The 22,623-nt window shown below is 36.0% G+C and overlaps 1 long non-coding RNA gene across 1 annotated transcript; it reads left to right on the top strand.

Annotated features, from left to right (window-relative positions):
• The first annotated feature begins 5,807 nt into the window (after positions 1 to 5,807).
• On the top strand, positions 5,808 to 21,978 carry LOC127950433 (uncharacterized). Its single transcript, XR_008152466.1, has 3 exons — positions 5,808 to 5,923; positions 14,324 to 14,512; positions 21,063 to 21,978. It is a non-coding gene; the product is annotated as an uncharacterized LOC127950433 (long non-coding RNA).
• The last annotated feature ends 645 nt before the right edge of the window (positions 21,979 to 22,623 follow it).

The following is a 22,623-nucleotide window of genomic DNA, read 5'->3' as shown; positions in this document are numbered from 1 at the left end:
GAATTCCGAGTTCATGTTCAAAATTCAGACTGTTTCTTGCAATTCTTACCTTTTTTCAGAATTCTAAGTTTATATCTTGCAATTCAGGGATTTTTGAATACAGAACTAAGTCTAAAGTCCTGTTAGAAAGTAAAAAATCTATGCAAATGGCTATTCAAAAACAGATAATCAATGCAAATAGATGAAAAAAGACAAAGTTGAAACAAGTGGGTTATGTCTGATTCTCAACATATGTATATCACTGAACAGAATGAAAATGGCAAACACTGTTACCATCTTTCTTGCTGTCAAGACTTATTAGTCACAAGTTCACAACCAATCAACATAGCTCCACTCAATCCTGATTGGCTAAACCCTTGTCAATCAAACAAAACCTCTGTTTAAAGCTGCTTTTGAGTTGTCTGTTTTTAAATACCTGCACTATGACCTTTTCAACTTTAAGATGAAATCAATTTCAGTGGCTCGTACATCTCGGCTCAGTACCAGGATAAACTAATGTTAAAAATACTTTGAATACTGTTATGACAGGTACACGTCCTAAAAATGAGAGCCAAAGTTCTAAAACTGACAAATGTTTAAGTATATGCGCAACAAGAATATGCAAAGACGAGGATTTGTTCATGTGTACATGCTAAACAATTCATAAAACCTGTGTGTCCATCTGGAGTTGTGAGAAATAGTGACAGACTAGAGTAAAATGCAGCCAAATAAGTGCTTGTCATATTTTTGGCCACATTATGTTGCAGACGATGACTGTCCTGATATACATCCAATATTAATAAGATGCTAATGGTGAAAAAAGAAAAACAACTTTTCAGATGGCTGAAGAAATGCACCAGTGCTGATATTAAAAACATTTTTGCTGTACTTAATATGCGTGTTTGAGACCAGGGCAGAGCTATGAGCACAATACTGCCATTTATTTTTAAAATAGGCTTCAATTATGCAGCAACAACATGGCATTAGCCAGAGCGTGATCGTCATTATAATGCCTGCTGGCAGCATCCTTAATCATGAGACGTTGATTCGGACGAGTGAAAAGAGATGGAGAAGAAGGATGATGCACAGAGAGATGCATCAGTGATGTTAGATTTGTGTCTGCAGTAAGAGAATATGCTTGGCTGAGCATGTAGGCCAAGCCAACAACAATGCAGAGTAACCCCCAAAGCAGACCTCCAGCCGTCCAACTGCCTGCATCTTGTCCACGCGTCGCTCCGCGCTTTCACATCAGTGCGACAGGCCCGGCGCCCCAGAGAATAACGTAATGCTCACTGCCTAATTCTGCTATCAGCACCTTTGTCAAGCTGCACGGGCTTTAAGAAAGGGCCTGTAAGGCTTGAATTGAAATTAATTAAAAGGAAAGCAAAGTTATTTAACATGTGATTTAGTAAAATGTGAATTTAAAATTGTTTTGAAATACGAATTACTGAATTTATGGTGGTAGTTGTCTTTTATGCTCTCCAAGGCTGCATTAAAAAAAAAAAAAAAAAAATACAGTAAAAAACATAAATATTATGAAATATTATTTAGAATTTTACTGTTTTCTACTTTAAATATAATTTAAAATGTAACTTATTCCAAATGCCAAAGATGAGTTTACAGCAGCCAGTACTCCAGTCTACAGTGTCACATGATCCTTTGGAAATCCTTCTAATATGCTGCTTTGACACTCAAGAAACATTTTTGGTTATTATCAATGTTGAAAACTTTTGCTGTTTAATATCTTTATGGAAACTGTATTTTTACTATTTCAACTATTTTTTCAATAAAAAGAATGTTCAAAAGCACATACTTGAACAAAATCTATTGTACCACTATACTTGCCTTTGTCACTTTTGATCAATATTATGCATTCTTGTTGAATAAAATGATTAATTCCCATTGACCCCAAATGATCGAACGATAGATAGATACCGTTGAAATGATCAGTATAATATCATCCAGACACAGCTTTTGCTGCTAACTGACCACAGTGGTTGAGCATGTGAGAGTGGAATGAATGTTATAAATGAAAGTTGTGGTGGTTCCCAAATGTTAATTTGCTGTTCTGTGGCTAAATCTGGTTCTGTCTGGACAAACGTTTAATATCAAACCAAAGCACTGATTCTGGATCAGAGGAAGAGAGATTGTTTGTCAAAAGGGCCCTGATATAGTTTCACAGTACTTCCTCTTGTTGGGTCAGAATGTCCTTCCTCCATTTATGCTCAAAGCGAACAGTTGCATAACTGCATCATAAGTAACCGTCGGTCACCCCGAAACCCAGACATGTTACTCAGCATCTCCCTCTGTATCAGACACACTGTTCTTACAACACACCACTGCTTGGCCCAGGTCAGGATCACACCAGATCAGCTGACATTCAGAGGGTACAGGACCACAGAAATGACAGTAAGAGGCACATTATTACCATTAAATAAGAGGTGTCTTCCAGGGAATTCTGGGAATGTCAGATTTTTTTTTATATATAATAATTATTAATACCATTATTCATTATTTCACAATGAATGGAAGCCTCAGAAGAGCAACACTGATTTAAAATGCAAATTCTTATTCTTTAAGCTCCTTTTGTTTATATCTGAGGGATTTTGGTAGAGCTCATTATCAGCAGCTGACTGGAGCAATGTGTTATTGGCTAAGACAGTGGGTGCCTAGTTAAGAACCACTCCCCTCGTTAAGATCTAATCACTCCAATTAGCAACCATCTGCCCTCACTCAAGGCACATCAGCAATCATCCAGCCATTCTGACAAGAGAGTACCTCCATCCCCTCAGTCACATAAAAAATCCTAAAGCAGTCAATAGTAATAGGCTTCATCCAAAATCACATACTTCACTACTTTATAGTATTTAGTGAAAAAGAGTTTGTGAAAAAAATTGTATAACACAATGGAAACAAGTCACAAACACAATGAAATCTCCACAACACAATGGAAACAAGTCGTGACACAATGAAATTAGCACAACACAACAAAATTAATCTGATGCATTGTGTTGCATTGATTTTGTTGTGTTGTACACTACTGGGTCACCGTAAGTACCTACTCAGACAGAATACAATTTCAGACACTGCCACAATGTATGATCCATCCACATATATATATGGATTAGGAAAGGTCCGAAATTGGTTTTACTTTCCACTTATTAACACTTTATTTTTTTTTAATCATTTGCTGCACGTTGTTATTCTTCTACTTATTTCCATATAGTAGTGAATAAATTGGAAGATTCGCACATTATACAAGACAAATAGCTCAAATAGTTTCATGTTGCAAAATAAAATGGATACAGATTGTGTTCTCATCTTGTTTTATAAACCACAAAGCAAGTTCTTGATCATTTAACTTTTAATTTCTGAATATACTGATCATTATGATCATACACACACAACAGTGTATTGGTCTCAAATCAGAAAAATTACGCATCACGCCAGTTTAAACTGGTGCCAACTTACAAAATTCACCTGTAAGACTTTATCTAGCAAATATGCACTTGTAGTTATTTTATATATAGCTGTTTTGCACATTCATAAAAAAATGTGCTCACTTCCGCAATGCAAAATAAGGTGGATGCAGAGTCTGTTCTCACTCTGTTTGAATTTTTCAATTCTTGATATGCGTTCTGGTTGTGTTTAGTTTTTCACCACAGCTAAATGAAAGGGTTTTGTTAATGCACACACAGAAATTTGCACTCTCCCTAGCGTTTGGCACCGATACAACTGAATCCCTGGCTTTGGCAGGTTGTCATGGTAATCAAGTGTAGCAGATCAGATTTCCACACGTGATGACAGTGACAAAAGGTGGAACAATCATTCTGATCACACACAAATGGTGTTTTTGTATCAACACATTTACAAAATTACATGTCGTCCCAATTTAAATTGATTTCCAAAGCAGCACCAGAATTTATCCAATAGTAATTTACAAAACCTGCTGGTAAGAATATATTTAGCACATTTACGTGATGTGAAACAAGACTTAAATAGATTCTTGATTCCCGATTTTGAAATGGCTTTTGGAATTTATGCCAATAAGGAGTAGCTATGTGAGTTTCTCTCATGAAACAATTCATGATGTGGTCTCTAGACTGCGGTGTCAGGCAGATAACTGTGAAAATGTCCTGCCTAAATTTAGCAATAAATTCCAGCACTGAATACCATCCCAGTGAAATGTTTTTACCCACATGTGAACGTCTATGTCAAATCACCATGGAGACGAGAGAAACTAGCCGCTGCTGCACAAACCTGCAACACTTTCATTACGGATTATCCTTTAGCAGGAGCGAATTTATCAGCCCTGCAAATTACTACTGAGCACACGAATGTGAGTGTGCGAAGAGGAGAAAGATTAATTTTCCTTCACACTGTCTACCACATCCTTATAAAATGTGGTTTCAACAGACACCATGATAGACAGAAATGTGTGCAGTATTACTCATAACTCTATGAGCATATGGGGACAGAATGTAAGGTGCAGTTACAATTTAAGAATTAATCTTTTTTATTATTTTTTATTTTTCAGATAAATTCTATTAAAGATTTAAAAAATGAATATATAGCATGTGTTCAACAGTCAGCTACTGATTTATACATTTAAACACCCATGACTTTCTTATAAGGAAAACGAAAGTATTCCTTAGTAAAAATGACCACTCTTTTCCAGGCAGTTTGAGCCATAAATATGTTCGACGTGACTTCTCACTTCTTTATTTTTTCCATGGAAGAAAGAAAGTTGATTTACAGATCTGTTTTACAAGCTGTTTGATCCTGATAGCTTTGAGTAGTGACTCTCGTTGCTCACAAAAGGAGGACTGAATCCTATTTTGAGTTTTCTTCTGTAAATAATTCACCGAAATGTGTCACACAGCTCTGCGGTTCAGCAGAAACAGTGCAGAGGAGGAGCACTCTTAATGTTTTTCATTTCTTCATTTCTCTTTGTTGTTTTATAGATCTTGGGGAACCAATTATCAATTAAAACTGAATCTGTTCCAGATGATGGCCAGAAACATACCTCAATGGAACAGTTTAAAGGATGCTTTTATGCATCCTTCTGCCGCCCTGACCAGAAGTAAGACAAATGAGTCGGTATAAAAGTACTTGTTCTCCTCTTAGCCAAGCCAATTCATTCAAATTTGTGGGTAGTGGGGTAAACAGGACTTGTACAGGCTGAGAAAAAAAAGCAACAAATTTTATTGTAATATTGTAAACACATTGAAAAAAAAAAAAGCACTAAGAGATCAAATTAAATGTAAAATATGCTTGTTCTAGATTTTTCACTATGTTGATCCAGACAATGGAATTTTAATAATAATATATAATAATTTATTATTTTATATAAATATATTCTTTGACAAAAATAATTGTAAAATCTTTGTCATTAAATCTTGTCAATAATTTTATTTTTGCTCACATTTTTCTTTGAAAACGCCTGAATGATTAACTACATTAGTTACTGGTCTTTTGCACTCAAAAAAAAAATCATTATATATAGCTGCACTTTCGTGAATAATATACGTTTTTAAGCATCCTTAAGATGAAAAGCTCCACACTGACAGACTCGCAGAAAATATGGGCCTTGCCTAGTTTTTTTTCTAAAGGACCCCACCCACCCACACTATTCCCCCCTTCACAAAATTCTAACACACTGTGGACTCAACGTCAAATATTTTTACACTCAACCAATCACAATCAAGAGCACTTGGCAACCTACATCCCAGTGGCCAATCATATGTTCTACAGTCTGTCATGTGACACAAAGCCCCGCCCCATTTGTGGAATCACTGAGAGCGCGAGTGGAACTACAGTGATCGACTCAGCGGTGAGCGGCGCAGATCCGAGCTGCTAGAGGATCCGGGGAGATTTCTGAAGCGATGCGAATGCTCCTTACGTGGACTGGCTTCCTCTATATCTTCTTAAGATTTTAAAGACGGTATGTAAGCCTTCACATTGCTCTCACAATGCACATGTATAGATTTTTTGTTCATAAAATAAAAAGGTAAAAGCTGGTGGCAGCTGCGCATGAAATAGGAACTGTCACCAATAACTTATCAATAGAAGTGCTTTATCTGCAGTTTGATCGATACATTTCCGTCAGACGTTTTAAACATATATTGCAGTATCTTTAGATTTTTCATGTAGCCTATTAAATGTACTTATCAGTAATGTAATGTAATGTATCTATGTTAGAAATGACTAGATAATTATATATAGCCTATAAAAGTTAAATAGCCGATATCAGTTCGCAACAGATAGAAAGATACAAAGATCTTTAAAAGCCACTTGAGGGTGTAACATCAAAACTGGGGTTATCCTTGATCCTTACTTAATTATATATTACTGTCTTTTATATGTTTCTTATTTAGACTACACCAAAACATCTAGAATTGGATATTTATGGAATACTTTTATTGCAATAACGTCATCTCACTACATCACTTAGTGAGATGACGTAAAAAAAAAAAAAAAAAAAAAAAATATATGTATATATATATATATATATATATATATATATATATATATATATATATATATATATTCATGATTTGAAATAAGAAGAAATATTAAGATTTCTGAGTGAAAATTGTTTCTACACTGGGAATAGTTGCTACACATTTTGTTTCAATAAGTTTAACTCGCTGATATTTGTGCTATGTATCTCAAAATTTGATATAGTATTCCTACTGCTACAAATTAAAGCAGTTTAGAAATGTACAGCATACACCTTAACTATATAAATTCATGTTTAATACAAAGAATGCTGTTGTTGCAGTTCTACCCTGAGTGAACTTCAATCAAAAGTACAGACCATTTAAATTATTCACACATTCATTAATTGTGGTAATCAAATTTCTTAATCATAAACCTGGTACACCTGGTTAAGTGGTAAACATATTAGAACCATTTTGATAAAAAAAAAAAAAGCTAATAAAATGGGACACAACTGTAGGTGTACACACTGTCCCATTTTCAGCAATCTTTGTGGCTCCAGCAGATGTAAATCGCAAAGTATTACAACCCTCCCTGTCTGCTCAGAGATGATATTTCTAGATTTCTAAATGAAATGTTTGCTCCAGATCACCTGGATCTGACCTCTTGTGTTTGACTGCTTTCCAATGTCGGTCTGTTCACAGACGGTGGTGTGAGTCACCTCAGCGCCCAGACTCTCATCTTCTCCGCTGAATCATTAGATTAAATCAGAAAATTGATGCTTGTACATGGCCTGAAGATAAACCTAGCTTAGTGACAAGTTAAATGTGCATGATTACCTTTAATCTGGGTTTCAGTTTCGCTGTTCTCTGCAGTTTTTTCCAAACTAAATGTTAATTATTAACTACAACAGTTGATGTGTTTTGTGTAGACGAGTCACTCTTTAAAAGAAAAAGTAGATTGTGTTCAGAAAAAAACTGAATCGAGTTGATCACTAAAATCCGTCTGGCGCTGTTGACGGGATCCAGATGTGTCTAATTGCAATATATGAAATCTGTTTGTTGCCGTTCTGGTCCGCAGTGAGATGAAGTAAGGTCACGGAAAGCCGCAACAGACCGAGAGAGACGGCTGTTAAATATATTACAGGCTGTGTGATTATATCTGTACCGGAAAGTGAACCCCCTCCACACACACACTCTCTCCACCTTCTTTGTCTGTCTCCCGGGTTTATCTCCACCTTCTGCCACCCTCAGAGACACCTGAAAACAGACATAATGATCAACAGCAACGGGCGTCTGGAGAGAACACCCTCTCCTCTATTCTCTGTCTCTCTCTCTCTCTCTTACACACAGAAAACAGGCCCAAACAGCGTCAGAAAAAGCTTCTATTCTTTTATGAATAGGGGACACACCGTGTGATAAGGCACATAAATCCAATGTTTTAATGTCGGGTGTATCTGCAGGGTAAGATACACTGGCCTCAGAAAGTATTTGAACATTTCATTATATCATTGTATGAATGCCATTGAATTAAAAAACAAAACAAAATGTCAAACATGGTTATTTTAATTAATATATTTTAAATAACACTGCCTAAGCACACATATGCAAGAAAAACCTTTCAAAAAAAGATTTAGATTGGTAAATAATAAATACGGTTTAAATTTAGGACACAAATTTGGAGTGAGACGTTAAAATAAATTGAAATATATCTGAAAAGTTAAATTAGTTCTAAACTAAATCTTTTTTTAGTTTGTGAACAAATAGAGTTTGTTCATTTTTTACAAATCCTAATTAAATACACAGCTATAATGCTGCTCTGAATTTCTTGTCTTCTCAATATTTCATCAGTTACATTACATAAATACTTTTCGACCTAAATATGTTCTATTTTTCTGGCATTACATCTTTCTCAGACTGTTTGCCACGACTTCTTGCTCTCTCCAGATCAAGTGAAAATACGACGGAAGCATATTTTTATGTTTTTATGTTAAGTGGCCCCTACATACTTTGTGTTAAGCTACAAGTCTTAACATTTCTTCAAAAAGGGGTTCATATTTGTGGAATTGTAGGTTTGGAAGTTAAGAATGCTGTCTTTGCTGTCAGACATAAGATGAAAGCACATCTCAGACACAAACAATATCATTAAAAAGTTAGTTTTTTGATAGAAATGAGTACTTCCTTTCAACAAGGATGCATTAAATTGATCTAAAGTATTCAATTTTAAATAAATGCTGTCTTTTTGAACTGTCTATTCATCAGAGAATCGTTAAGCAGCACAACTGGTTTCAGTATTAATAATAAGACATGTTACATGAGGACCAATTCAGCATATTAGAATGTTTTTTAAGAATCATGTGACACTGAAAACTGATGGAAATTTGGCTTTGCAATCCAAGGAATAATAGATTACAGTGATTTTACATTGTAGTAATTATTTGAAATATTACTGGTTTTACTGTATTTTTGATCAAATAAATGCAGCCTTGGTAAGCATCCTTCAAAAAATTAAGTGTTTCAAAAACTGAAAAAAAGTCACTGACCAAAAACATTTGAACACAAATGTATTGTAGTTTGGGACAGTTTTGGTGGGAAAGTATCTCTGTATAGCAATAAGACACAACAAAAGACTTCCAAATAATGAGCAACAGTTTGTGCTGTCCACAGGATAATGTATTGGGTGTGTGAACATTTTTACCTTTACCAATATTATAAAAACCAATAGTTTGAGCACAGCTCTTTTAAAATGTCCCAGAAGTACACAACCCCTTGCAGGAGTTGAGCACATTGACTGCTTTAAAGTAAAAACTGAAAGAATTTGTTTTTCTCAAAGGTGTGTGATATTCAGCAGTGTAAATGTGGGCATTCGATGCAAACAGTGAAAAGCAGTCACCATTCAACAATAATTTTCAAACACACAGACGGCAAGGCAGCTCTAAAATCTGGAAAACGCTTGGGATTTCTTGAGGGAAGCCACACCCATTCCAAGTCTCAACGAAATCCACACATAAAGATAACATACCTCAATGTGTGGTTGTGGTGTTTTGGGAAAAATATTCCAGAATGGGTTTCGCCTCAAAGTGATGTTCATCCATTCTGTCTGAGGAACTAAAATTAACAGAAACACCTCAGGGGGAATATGACACCAGCTGCTTTTGTTCTAACGCTTTTTCTAGGTGCGCTTAAGTGTGTGCGCTCACATTTGTAGAGGCTTCGCTATTTCCAGGGCTGGGGATGTGGCATCCACACTGTAATCTTTTGAGTGGGGAGGATGTTGAGATGGATTATTGAAGCCCCAGCGTGCTGTGTGTGTCATTACCGTGGAGAGATCAGCACAGTGAGGTTAATGAGCCAATCTGCATAAACTTTGTCCCCATCTGGAGCGTTTGGGTGGTGTGGGGCAATGCGTTACCAGCGTTCCTGCATCTACAGTACATCACCAACAACCCTTAACATAGCAAATGATTTATGCTAACGATCTTTCTATTCTTCCCTGAAAACTTACAATCCCTGGAGCATGACTGCAGTTGGTTATTAAAAATTGCACTAAAACGACATTGTTTTGCCTATAGTGACACATTTATATACAGTTAAAATATGGGATATTATGTTCAATTTCCACTACCTGTCCTAGTGTGTGATTGTATACTTTATGTATTTTTTTAAATGAGTTTGGTGTTAAAATACCATCTCTTAGACCAGTTTAATGTTCAGAGACAACTAAGCTTTTCGTAAGTTGATTTCCTCGAAAACTGTAAATAGCCTGTGTGCTTTCAAAAGTCTTTGTTTTTAAGTAACAACTTTGGCTCAGTCAATGGCGTGAGTTTAATGTGGGACTATTTGTTGTTGCTTAAATTGGAATTAAAGTAGCCATCTGAGTGGAACATATCCGAACCCAATTTGCTGCCTTTGAAAGACTTGTACAAAGAGCAGGCCTGTGTGTGTTTAAGACCGTGATTAAGAATTAAATATATCAGTTCTAGGTTTTAATCTCAGTATGCTCTTAAAAATAAAGGTTCTATGTTGGCATCAGTGGTTCTGTGAAGAACCTTTAACATTCATAGATCCATTCCATTGCAAAAAAACAAACAAAAAAACTACTTTATAGTAAAAATAAATAAATGTTTTTTAGATTTTTAAAATGTTCTTCACACTTGGCTCTTTGTACAGGAACCACTTCTTTGGGGAGCCAAAAATGGTTCTTCAATGACATTCAAAGCAAAAACCTTCTTTTGGAGCCTTTAATGTTATATGGAAAAACACAGCAATTCCTCAAACTCAGTTTCACTCCCCTACATGGGCAAAATAACTTCACATTTAATCAGAGTTATGTCTGAAGATTGACTGTGACAGATGGGTTTGGTTTGATTATGCTTAGAAAGAAAACCAAATGTGAAAATTGATATCAAATCAAAGTTAATCAAAAAACTCTTGAGCCAATCTGCTCAGTTCCAGTTTTGGTGTAGTTACTGCTTTTTTTTTCTTTTTAATTCTTGGCAGTTTAAAAGTTGTCAGCTGTTAACGTCATCATTTTCAGCTTCCATTCACAGGTTTTTTGTAGTGTAGTGTTGAAAATTCAGTGACACTTCTACTGACAAGTGACGTTCTGCTTTCGCACATGGTGGCTGGAGATACACGGTGCAAGGCTTTTTAGTTTAGGAAATGTAGGCGGTAATTGTAAGTGTGCATTTTCACAAATGCATTTTCATACTTAAGATCTTGAATTGTCTAAAAAAACATACACAATCAGTCTTTAAAGACATCCAATTCGCTAGTGAATAGCTTCTTTGACAGTCAAATCATAATTGGGATGAAATAATGTGACATTTTTAAGGCATGTTTTTTTAAGGCTTAATTATGCATAATACATTTTTGATGGTTCTTTTCCACAAAACCCATGGGAAACATGTTTAATTAAAGACCATTTCTGATACAAACTCACATTTATTCACCAAATGTCTCCTAAGAGCTGCATCAAAGAAACATGTGAAATTGATTTTAACTTGTGATTTTCATTGGAAACAAATTAAAGGCCGTTGTAAACACTGTCTTGAGAACATTCACAAGGTGCTGACTGTGGAATGTGCCGTGTGTTTATGACTGAGGATTTAACCACAGACATCTTACACAGCAGATTCCCAAAAGAACACCTCTGCTTTAGGAAATTATGAAAAAACATCAATTCCAGCAAAGAAATGCAATAGATAAAAAAAATAAAAACATCCAAATGGCCAAAAATTGTTGGCTGTAATCTGTGATCTGGAGACTCAATAAGTTGGAACCTTTTGAAGAGCAGCCACATACACACACAGTTAAAGAACACTGTGTTTTACTGAGTGTCTATGGCATAAACAGAAAGCGTCGATTCCTCTTTTTTTTTTTCTCACTTCCAAACGACAACCTCCCAGCTAGTCTAAACCATTAGAACACCCCCCCCCCCATTACCCATAATGCTGTAAACCCCACTGGGCACAGTGTGGGACCCTACTGCTGCAGGATGCACAAGCAATGAGCCGTTCATTTCTCTTATTTCATTTTCCTCTTTTTTCTCTCGATTTCTTTTTTTACTTGTTACCCCTCTCTGTGTGAAAAATGAGTGAGGACTGTTAGAGAGTTTAATTCATTTTGATTATGTCAAGGAAAAAGAAAAAGAGGCTGTTTTGTTCATTTAATCTGCTTAGAGACTAAATGACGGAACTGAATATTTAGTTACATTCATTTTTTATGTAAATGACTGTGGTGTGGTTTGCTTATTTTTTCAACTTAATTTTTAAACATTTTTCCCCAAATGTAGTGAAGAGAAAAACATATTTTATAACCTTTCCACATAAAGAGAACCAGCTTGTTTAAATGGGAATGACATTCCACTTGTATTGTATATATATAATGTAAGCACTCAAGTCTTTGTCACATGATCACATAAAACCTGCCAGGGCTGAGTCTCAGTTCAAACCAACGGTTTGGCATACAGTAAATTGTCTTTTTTTTCTTTCTTTCTTATTCTTCCTCATTAAAGCATGCTCTTTTTATAGATTTCTCAATTTGTCTTTAGTAGAAGCCACCAATTTGTCTTGTTTCAGCAGATGCCAAAGCAGATGCTGCTTTAAGCACAAAAAAAACTACATAATGACTCAAAGTTTGGGACTCTTACTGTAGAGCACACCCATACTCAGATTCCCTTGTAGTTTTGAAAGGATGAAATAATGTGGTAGGATAAAGGGATAGTTCACCCAAAAATGAAAATTCTGTAATTAATAACTCACCCTCATGTCGTTCCAAACGAATAATTTGATTGAACCGGTTCTTCTTGAACCAGTTCACCAAATCGAACTGAATCGTTTGAAACGGTTCGCGTCTCCTATAAGAAGAACCGGTTAAATTGAATGAATTGTTCGCGAATAGGATATCACTACACTTGAACGCGCTCACAACAGACCCGGAAGAGAAGACAATGATGAATAAAGTCGTATTTTTTGTTATTTTTGGACCAAAATTATTTCCGATGCTTCAAAGAATTCTAAGAATAATCAAAGAATATCAGTAGCATTCATTTTAACTATAGTACTAGGCTCTCAGATGTTTTTTTTTTAAGTTTGTTAAAAGAATACAATTCATTTTTTTATGTACCATTGTTCATGAGTACGTCATAGTCTGCATTTTTGCATCTCTGAAAATTCACATTTTGTGTCTTTTAATTTGTACTCTTCTATTGGATGCTTGATTCTCAGTGTTTTCCAGAGCGGACAAAAAAAAAAACGTATTGTTTGATATTGAGAGTCTGATGAGATTTTAATGGCAGCCTCTTGGAAAACTCTTCTATTAGACCTATGCATTTCTTCATATGTCCATATGGAGACGGCATGAACAGGAAATGGCATGCATTCCTTTTGTCTGATTCAAAAATAAACTCCAGTGTGCACTTCCTGCAGAGGCGTTGAGAAGAGAGAAAAGAGGTGAAGAGGGAAAAGAACAGAAGCAGAGGAAATAAAGAGTGTAGTGTTAAACTTAAATGGGCTCCGTTACACTCAAGGGTCTCCGCTGTGATTCGATGAATCCTTGTGTGGTGCTGTTGGCTTGTAAATCACACACTATGTTTCCTTCTTTTGTAAGGAAGATTAAAGCTCTTTGTGTTGCCACATACATCCCTGCAGTTCTGCACTTCCTGTCAGCAAGACATGTGATTGTTTGAACAGTGTGTGAAGTTGCCATTTGTCATAGGCATTGTGAAGTTTTGCGACAGCCCTGCTTCCACCTTCTGCTGCCTTCTGGAAAGTTCACCTGAGGCTGTGTGAGACATGTCCTGGCATGAGGTTGTTTATTGAATATTCATAGTTTACAGAGATTAATGGGGCGAAGATATGGTATCTTCAGATTTCATATATCTGTAATGATTATTCACTAGCTGGATAAGCTAACAAACCTTCTTGTTCAATTCTGTTGCCTGCTTTGTTTCACAAGCTTTAAGACTTTATGATTTTTTGCAATTTAATTTGTGTCCTATATGGAGAAAAATATGCATTGTTTAGCAATGTTTGCTGATTTAATAAAATTAGAAAACAACTAAACATAATTTCTCTGGTTTAAAGAAAATAAAATTTTGGACAGCCAAAATTATGAGTGTATGTTTTACGAGGTTCTTTCGGGACATGCTGTCTTGTATCAGTCATATGGTTTTCTGCAGTGCTCTGTAATCCAGGGCTTCATCTTTTGTGGATGTGGCTCTGGTGCCCGACGGTCTGTCCCCATCCTTTTGTTTAAGCCAACCATAGCTGTGCACTTTCTCTTTTATGACCATATTGTCTGGCGGGGATGCCATGTGATTTTCCTTTTGCTGTGTTTCAGCTGCTCAGGGGCCAAGAAGTTCGAGCGTGAATATGTAAGTGTGTGACTTGCTTGTTTTTCAGAGGCTGTGCAGGACAGTAGAAGCCGTTGAAGTTTGACTGTGGGTTTGCGCTCTCCCTCTCACCCACACTCTGTCTCCAGAAGCTGCAGGGGTTTTGCTGAGTTGGCAAAAACGCGTCGCAACGTAGAAATAAACTGTCGGCCTTCAAGAACTCCAACACACGCACATCTTGTCCTCATTGGACCTCCAAGTAAGAGCTGTGAGGATAAAATACTACAGTGTTGAATAAGAAAAACAGTAAATTGATGAACTTTCCAAAAAGCTGACATTCTGTAGATATATTTTAAATAAATGATTGTTTGGGTTTTGGCTCCCGGCCCTTCATATAATGGATTTATTGGAGTTTGCATGTTCCAAGAAAAACAAAGCTATTTTGCATATAAGGGTTCCATACATCCTCCCGCTAACCCTGACTGTAACTTTATTTAAAAATTAATATATAATGGCTTTCCATGTATGGGTTACGTCAGTGGAACAGCCTCTAATAAGCCGTGAATCAAAAATGAGAGAAGAGGGAATGATGAAAACCATTTCTATTCCAAAAAAGCAAGGTAGAAGCTGTTCTCTCATCACATCTGCAGGGCTTTGGTTTCTCTGACTGACATCAGGTTTATTTTCTTTAATATGCTCATACACATTCTTGCAAGTCCATTCCCACAGATTTATGTCCTTTTAATGTAGTGGCCGCTATGTGAGGGAGGCAGAGTGAAAGCTTTATGTCTGTCTGCTGTGATCCGTGGCATAAACAGTCTCACTGTACTCTGGAATCCCGCCACTCCTACAGGCTTTAAAAAAGGGGCATTCAGGGTGAAAGGAAGGGGCAGCGCTTTGAGTCGAACGGTTTTACGTTTAGGCTGTTTGTTTGATTGATTGATGTTTTTAGGTGGGGCTGTTTAATTGGTGCTTTCAGATTGGTAGTTGGTTTTGGAGTTGGGTTGCTTAACTGTTTTATGGTTTTCATTGGTTAATGTTTGTTTTTTTAAATTGGTGGTTGTGTTCAAGGAGAGCTATAATGCATGATTTTTTAAGTTAATACTTTTATTCAGCAAGGATGCATTAAATTGATCATATGTGACAGTAAAGATATTTATGATGTTACATAAGTCTCTATTCTTTAAAAAAAAAGAGCTTTTTTCTTAGGAAAAAAAACTTTATTTTAAGCAGAATATTAAGCAAAACAACTGTTTTTGACATTATTGATAATATATATATATATATATATATATATATATATATATATTATTTTTTTTTTTTATAAATTAATTACGATTGTGCAGTTCTAAACTGCAATAGTATTCTACAGTAATACTATTTCTGCTGTATTTTTGGTCAAACAAATGCATCCTTGGTGAGATTTAAAAAAAAAAATCTTACTAAGCACAAACTTTTTGTGTTGTTGTGGTTGTTTTGTGTATGCTGTTTCAATTTGCAATCATTTATCAGTTTTGGGTTACAGAAAGAGGAAAAACGGCCCATGCTTTCCAATTACTAACATGTAACATATATGAAATATTTTTTATAACTATTTTTATTATTAATATAATTTTTTTCCATCTTTGCCACAACCTACAGTTAAGTGATTGACTGTCTCAGATATACAGTATTATATTGGATAGCTTTACACATGCATTGGTCGCTGCTGTAAAGCTATCCACAATTTTTTTATACTCCCAAAATAGAGGATCGAGGGTACCTTAGGAAAGAAACAGAAGTCATTTACCTTATTAGAAGTCAGTGTAGCACAAGAATGATTTTGAAACTGATGTTTCAACTTAAAAACCTAAATACAGTTGCTTTAAATTGAGGGTGTTCGATTGATTGTAGAAATGAACTCTTTGCATGGTTATTTATTAAAAGTCGGCTACGTGATTTGGTTCAAAAACATGTTTGTTATGTTGGTTGAAAATCTCTTCACATTCCGATAGCAAGTGGTCTGAATGTATTTATATCATCTGTAGAAGGTGTAGGACCATAAAATGTTTGTCCAGTCATATCCCTTTGTATGAGGACAACGATAGGCTTTCCTGCCTTCCTGAAAATGTATCTATTTGCATACCTCCGCGTGTCTTGTTTATGTAGACATGATACGTCATCAACATGTTCCATTACGCGTTTATAGACCAAATGATTAAAGAAAGGTGTTATTATTGTAATATTATGCCCTTTTTACTGTAATGTTTTCTCACCAGTGAATGAGACATGAGGTAATCTGACAGCATTGCATTCAACCCTCCACCAACACCATCTCTCATTGTTTCACTTTGTTAGACGCTGGTCTGTGTTTTAGAGGAGGCGTGGCTTTGGAGAGGGATTTGCAGGGAGGGTGGGATCTTATGCTCTCAGAGGTAGCTTGCTCTTGCTAGCCTCTTTGAAATCATCCACCCTACCATTAAGTGAGCAGATTTTTTTTATCCAGTGAATTATAAATAAGCCTTATAGTAGTCCTTGTAGTTTAGTTGGTAGTATGTAAATGTACTAGTCACTAGTCTGCCTCTCACTTCTCTCTGTGTGTTGCTGTGTGAGGGTTTTGAATGAACTCTGTGGTGATTAATAGGAAGCTGAGTATCTGAGTGGTGATTTGCTAGAGATTGAATGGGTTGTGGGTTGTCCAGCCACTGATTTTTACAATAGGAAACATTGTGCACAGGCATGCCTGACAAACATCCTTTTGTCTGCAGTGTAGAAAACAGCTGTGTGCGTGCAAATCAGTGTTTGGGTGTGTGTGTCTGCTGGGGGGAGAGAGTCAAAGTCCCAGACGGTCTCTGAGTTCAGGTTTGAAGCAGGTGACCCGTAGAAAGCCTTTCGGGCTGATTGCAGAGCCAAACTCACTCAAAGTGCCTCTTGTAGACATGCACTAATGCATGCATACACACTCTCTCCTATGGCAGTTATTGGAACAATGCAATCAGCAACTTAGGGCTGAATTCCTAAAGTTTTAGGGGCCAAAGGTTAAACTGGGGTTTAAATTTTTGTGCTACAAACTATAACAAGCTTCAGAGGCAATGAACTCGTATAACCTGAGCACTTGAACTGTTTTCCTCAAAGTTAAATAACTAGGATTTGACAATATGACACATTTTACTGTCTAGCTGGCACACCTGTGATTAGAAGCCCCTGAAACCGTCACACTACTATTCAAATGTATTATATTTAAAAGACATTGAATACTTTAAATGACTGAAAGTGATAGTAACATTACTCATATTGGTACAAAAATCTTTCCATTTCAAATAAATGCTGTTCTTTTGAACTTTCCATTCAAAGAATCCTGGAAAAAAAATGCATCCTGGTTACCACAAACATTAAGCAAAACAACTTTGTTTGAAGACCTTTAAACACCCAATCAGCATATTAGAATGATTTCTGAAGGATCACATGACACTGAACATAAGAATAATGGCTGATAAAAATTCAGTTTTCGTTATGTCAAAATAAACCCTGAAAAGTTTGTCATGATTCCAAAACAATACAAAATGTTTTCGTATTAGCCTGAAAGAGTTAATCTTGGGATAATGAATGCTAAACTGAGATACATAGACTAGCAGTCATTATACAAAAATATCTGACTGCTCAGTACCTTGATTGACCAATCAGCATTGTAATGTTACTTAGGATATGATATATATTTAATATTACTGAAATATTATAGTATATATATTTAAAAAAATGTTTTCAAGAGGTACAGCAATTCATACAATCAATTCTCTTCATTTGAGCTGACTTCCTGCTCTTTTCATTGTTTGCTATCAAGCACTGATTGGGTTAACTGGTTTTCCATCCCCCTACCTCAGTTCCAGCTTAAAAGTTGAACCTCATGTCACCTGCGGCACTGTGAGATTGTATCGCTGTGGAAACTCAGGGAAGCTTCTCTTTCATTCCATCAGACAGTCTGGCATTTCGTCATTGTCCAGCAGCGCATCTCGCAGAAACAGCCGTGCAGCTTCAAAAGAGTGCCTTGTCCTTAATGATCTGTCACAAAGAGGCTGGCGCTCAGATGCAAGAATTGATAGACACGTTGAAGGGGAGAGATGCCATCACAATGGAATGCTAGATTCTGATCGGTCAGTCGGGACATTCTGTAGTAAAATATTTTTGTATAATTACTAGGGTTGCAAAGGGGTGGAAAATTTCCTGTAAATTTCCGGAAACTTTCCAAAAATCATTGGAATAATCCCAAAAAAATTCCTGGAAAATTTCCCAAAATTCTGGAATATTTCTGAAATTTTCTAGAACTTTTACCATCTTTAGCAACCCTAATAATGACTGTTGAATTTTAACCTTGAAAAGATACATTTACAAAAAAACAGAACCAACAATAACTCATTTGAAGAACTGTACATAAACCAATCCTTTCTTTGTTAAATACAATAAACCAATTGAGATCTAACACAACGTCTATCAGTGAATCATTTGCTTGAACTGAACAAACAGACCAATTCATTCAAATGAATCAGACATCGCAGAACTACTTATCAATCAGTGAATCATGTTTTAAGACCGATTGATCTACCACAGCACTGCATCTATCATGATGCAGTGTGTCTCACACTAAAGACACGTCCACAGCAGTGGAAACCACAGGTGGCTGTAGAGGACGGAAGCGTTCTGAGACACATCAGGGGTGAACATGTTCCTGATTGCCTCCTGTCCGCAGCAGCAGCGATGTGTAATCAGCGCTGATAGACAAGCTGCCCGACCACAGCTTGATACACGGTATTTTAAGAGCTAAACGGGGCCCCCTCCCAACCCCCCACTTCTTCCCAAATTCTGTGGAAGACCACAAGGAGATGCACTGAAAGAGGCCACATTTATAGTCCACGTTAAGATCAGACCACCACGTCTGAAAGCAATTATGGACTATATATTAGACAAATGTGTATTTAGGGAGGCACATTCTTTCTCTTTCTGTCTTTACCAAATTGGACCACTTCATACCACCCTAAGTATTCTTATGACAAATAAGGAATGTTTTTGTAAAGGTGGTTACTAAATGGTCCACTAAAATGAATCAGGGATTCCAGCACTAAATATTAATAATAATCAGTGAATCGTATTTTAAAACAGAAAAACGAACTAAAATGAACTGAGCACAAAAAAATAAAAATAAATAAATAAATAAATATATATATATATATATATATATATATATATATGACTTAAATTTAAAAGGCCAAAACCTGTCAAAACACCTGTATAAACATAACTTGAATCACTAATCGACTCAATTATATGAATCAGACAATCTTAGTACTATTTAGCAATCAGTAAATCATTTTTAAACAGAATAAGTAAACTGATTAACTAAAATGAATTGATCTAAACAATTTTTTTATACTAACCAGGTATATTCTGGATATAAAAAAGACTGAGAAAGGCAAGGATTTTCATGAACACCCTGAGTGAAAAATTTGTATGGAACACTTTAATTGCATGGCGTTGCATTATATGTGTTTGCATGCTACTGTATATTCTATATTACTGGGTACTCACCGATCACGCAAATGTATGAAATTAATGCAAATATCCTGCTAAATAACTAATAATATCCAAAAAGTGCATGAGAACACCACCGAAGCACTGTTTGCTCTGTCCTTTAATTTGGGCTAGTATAAAGTCTGCATGTGTTCTGTCTCGTGATAATGTAATGCTGAGTATCTGGATTCACAGGGGACCCCCTGAACACAGACATCCACTCTACCCACAATCCCCCCGGATTATCACATCCCTCCCTCACACCACTGTTGCCATAGGAAACCCTTCCACCCCCCATGGTCGTCTGAAGAGATGGTGCGGTGTGTGTGAATTCATCGTCCATTGTGTTCGAAATGGTAGAGCGATTTAGTTGAAGAGTTTGGTTTTAGTGCAAATCAGATCACCACCTTTTGTCTGAAAAGAAAGAGAATGTGTGTGCGAGAGGTAAACTAATATTTGTATGAAATAAAGAAAATAATGAAATTATAAAGGAATGCCATCTGCAATGATATTATTTCCAGAACATCACTTTTTATTCTTTTATGATGAGATTTTATTTGACTTGCACAGTATTTTCTCTATGGATTCTGGTTTTGTGTAAGAAGGTCCACTACAACAGTTGTTCCTCTAGAGTTTTATTAGGATTTTAGAGCGATATGAATATGATTGCACATTTATATTCTATTTATGATTTTTGACAGGAGCTTAATCTTGTCTAGTTTTTAGTTATGGCTTTTATTAGGAAAAGGTGTGCAAGGTACAACAAACAAATAATCAATCAGTAAATAGTCTGTAACATTGTGAAATATTAGTACAATTAATTAGTACAATAACTGCTTTATATTTCAGTATATTTTAAAGTGTAATTTATTCCTGAAATGGCAAACTGAATTTTCAGCAGCCATTACTCTTGTTTTCAATGTCACATGATCCTTTAAAAATAATAATAAATACAATTATTAAAATTATTAATAACCTGATTTAGTTCAAGTAATAATTCATATTATCAATGTTAACAAGTTGTGCAGCATTATATTTTGTGGAAACTGTCGTGTTTTTTTTAGGATTCTTTGATGAATAAATTAAAAAGAACAGCGTTTATTTGATACAGAAGTCTTTTGCAGCATTATAAATGTCTTTTGTTGCTTTTAATCAATATCTGACTTTAATTTTTTTTTATTTGATTTGATTTTATCCACATAAGTTATCCTGGAGCCACCAACATCTTTTTAATCAAATAATAATCATATTCTCATTTTATCTTCTAGCAGACACTTGGCTCAGCATGGTGACGGTTCTTCTTGAAGTTTCTGAGGACGCAGAAACCCACGTGACAAGGTTTTGAATGAAATATTTGGGTCTTTCGCACCCTCTTGCTGGTCTTGTTGAACATTCAACGCTGTCGGTGAGTTTTTGACATTGAAAAACCATCGACCGTTGACTGTGCCCTGAGGCCACGCCCTCTTTAACCAGGACACGCCCACCTCTACAAATGAGTTAGTTTCTACAAAGGTCATAATCAACATTCATTGCTGTCGGTGGGTTTAATTTTGTAACAGCTCTCTGAACAATGAATGTAACTATGGCCCAGATTCCAGCCTGTCATGCCAGCGTACATCACACTCTACGCCAGTTCAGCGGAGATCAGCTTTTCTATTCCTTTCTTCTCCCGCTTTCATCCTCACGGATCTGGAGTTCTTCAAGGAAGACGCAAATAGAAGCAGCCGTGCTGACTCCTTCCTCCTGCATCTAATTGGTGGTTGTGTGTATATGCGTGTGTGTGTGTGTGTATGGAGCGGATAGAAGGAAATGGAGGATGAATGTGTAATCATTTAGATGTTCTTCTCATTTGACTGTTTTGTCTCTCAAATTATATACTGCAGCCTGAAATGAGCCTAAAATGGCACTTGCTGCTGAATACTGTGTCCTCTCTGTCAGCTGTGTGTCTGTTTGGTGTTAGCTGGCGTTTGTGCAACCTTTTTAGTCTATGTACATGAGATACATATGCGTCTCCGTTGTAGACATCAAAGAAAAAGCTTCAGTCTTAAAATCTCCAGATACCGAAACACAACAACACAGTCATTGTCTATTTCCGTCTGCTTTTGTGTCTCTTTCTTTGACTACCTTTCATTCTTCCATGTTCTCGGTGGAACATTATCTGAATAAAATGTCTGCATAATAAAATCTCAGTGGTGCATTGCGTCTCTGTCCTGATTTTGAGAGTTTGTTGTCTTGTCGTCTTGTTGTGGAGAAGAATCTCTTTTTAAAACCAGTGCTTGTACACGACTAACGGCAGGGAGCGGCATGCGAAATATGATTTTACCAAAGTACAACATTTCTGTCAACACCAAGAATCATTTTAGCAATCGAGCATACATCTAAACTCTGAAAAGTGGGTGAGGTTAATGCAATATAAATCTTATCAGCTTGGCTCATGAATATTAATCAGGTGACATAATGTCTGTCCAATTGAGAGCAGTGGGACCTGGAAGTGGAAATCACATACATTTTCTCCATAGGGGAACTGATTTTCAAAAACATATTGAGCACTGAAATTATTAATTGATGGTATATGATGTTGTTGAAGCCTACCGCCCACATTAATTCAACTAGACATTGCTCATGAATGTGCAAAAAATCTCCTTCTAGATTGTAGTTTGTTTTTTGTTTTTTTGGTATTCTTGTAATCTTGTATGATACTTTCATTGTTGAACATATATTATAATAGTGCTATAATATTGTATTTAAGTACCATTTAAATACAACAGTATGTAAACTTAATGTGTTAGTCATTACTGTAAGTATGGTATTGGTTGAAAACAATGTTTG

This window comes from Carassius gibelio, chromosome B2 (genome assembly GCF_023724105.1).
Source record: "Carassius gibelio isolate Cgi1373 ecotype wild population from Czech Republic chromosome B2, carGib1.2-hapl.c, whole genome shotgun sequence".
Lineage (NCBI taxonomy): Eukaryota > Metazoa > Chordata > Actinopteri > Cypriniformes > Cyprinidae > Carassius > Carassius gibelio.
The sequence above is the reverse complement of the archived record's forward strand: the minus strand, read 5'-3'. Positions and strand labels throughout refer to the sequence as shown.